Raw genomic sequence first — 2,260 nt, 5'->3', positions numbered from 1 at the left:
AGACGCGCCTCTTGTTTCTCGATAGAGTAGGAAATCCATTGGGAGCGCATGTAGTCGATTGTTTCTTGTAGAATTTTTTCACCACCAGGCATCCCCTTCAGCAATTCAGAACACTTCACGGCATGTTCATCGATCAATTTTAGCCCAAAATGGGTCATGTCATGCACCTGCAAACAAAAACAAAGGGAAATCATGAGGCAACCAGGAACCTAAAAAACACTTCCTACCTGAGTAAAATGTTCTTTTACACAGTGTTAACCACCTCGGAAGAAATCTTGCTATCATCTTTGTGAGCAACTGTCTTCACATCCTGGGTTTGCCCCACAACATCCCCATGCACCGACCTGCTAGCAAATCCACGGCTGTAGCACACGTCGCTCTTCTCACGAATCTGCAAACAAGCCAACTGTCATAACTGTTGTTTTACCACCATCGGGAACAGTGGTGTTGCTTTGCAACTAGACCATTGCAGCAAATTACCTTGGTGACGCCGAACATATCAAGGCTTGACATGTAGTCCTTCTTGGTGTCAGCTGCGACGAGGGCACACATCCGTTCGGAGGGGTAGGCTTTGATCCTAGGGAAGACATCGTGCACCGGGGAAAGGGAGCCAAATCCCAGATTGTCAAGGTAAAAAACCTGGTAATAAACAACATGAGTCATTTTTAGGTGGAAGAACACATTTCGTTTTTTTGGGGCTAGCAGGTAGTATGATGGATTTCTTTAGCTGATTTGTGTACCTTCAGTACAGCAGGGCAAGCGTGCACGAGCACAGAAGCTGTTCCAGCACCCAACTCATCTTTCAGCCTGGAAGCTTCACGCTTGATACATTTGATGACGTACCCAGCCCAGTTAACTCTTTTGATGTTATCAGTGTCTAGTAGGTGTTTGAGGATCTCTGTGTTTGCAAACTCAGGGTTGCAGCAAGTTGGCGCGAGGAAATGCGTCATAGCATAGAGAACTACTGCAATCTTGAAGCTTGCTTGCTGGACATAAGACATTCTAGAACCATAGTTCTTCAGAAGAACTTGTCGAAGCTCTGCCATGGTGATTGGGAAACTACAGACACTAATCTGAAGCAACTTGCGGACTACCCTAACAATCTTACTCTGGACTGGCTCACCTAGTGCAACTTCTGCTCCCTCGAAAGGGATGCCAAACATAAGATATACATCTACATCTCTGCAAATGATGCCAGGGAAGTTCCTAGTATGGATGCACGCACCGTGAAGATCGGATGTCCGCACACTCCTCATCAGCCAAAGGCTTACTAGGGGATCTGGCTCTGTGTTTCTAGGTAGACTAAGCAAGCCACCGAAATCAATATCCTCTACGATAGCCCTCTTCTCATCACCAAAAGTGGCAAACAAAGCACAGACCTTGGATATTGAACTTGAGCAGGTTGCTTTGACATGCATGCCCTGCGCTGCAGCCCTACGGGCGGCTAGCTGCTGGATCCCTGTCTTGTGTCGCTTGTACACTTGAGTTGGGCTCTTCTCGACAGGGTTGCTTCGCGAACCATCGCCGCCCAGCTCCCGCTCATCAGCCAGCTCGGGAGGCGGCATGCGCGAACAGCCGGGGACGTCTCGGCGCTTGCCACTCCCATTCCCTCCCATCGCGACCTGTTCACACAAAAACAGCGGCGGCAAGGGTGAGAGAACAGAGGGTTGACGAGGTGAGATGAGATGAGAAGGACGTCGGTCCGACCTTGGAGCGTCGCACGGCTGCAAGGGTGCGAGAACAGAGATGAGGGAGGGAGAGACGAGAATGAAAGGAACAACGATGGAGACACGCCTTAACCCCTCACTCTCCCCACCTGCCCCGGCCTCTCCGCGTCCACCCAACACTGCAGCGTGGAGCAGCGCAAGCACGATGACCAGGACAAGACCACTCCATCCATACCGTTTCGTCACCACAGGGATCTCGCGGAATCAGCGAACACTGTACCACGCAGTTCATTTGTCATGCATCAGGGGTTTGTCCAGCGGGTTTTGGTCCACCTTACGCCAGAAAGACTTGGCAGACGCACACCCTTGTCAACGACCGCACGATCTCACGTATCCACGTCTCTCAGCGAGACACACCACACGCCGGAGAATACGCCGGCTGAAAAAATCACAGTGCATTCCACGGAACAATTCAGAAGTTTCAAAACTCCAAACTGAGGTCCACACACCAAAGCCTCATAAGGGCGGGAGATTTCAAACATTCAAAAGATCGTGCAAAAGGGCACAGGAAGTTTGACTAGTCCCATTGATAC

This window comes from Lolium perenne, chromosome 4, assembly GCF_019359855.2.
Source record: "Lolium perenne isolate Kyuss_39 chromosome 4, Kyuss_2.0, whole genome shotgun sequence".
Classification (NCBI taxonomy): Eukaryota; Viridiplantae; Streptophyta; class Magnoliopsida; order Poales; family Poaceae; genus Lolium; species Lolium perenne.
This window is presented reverse-complemented; position numbering follows the sequence as displayed.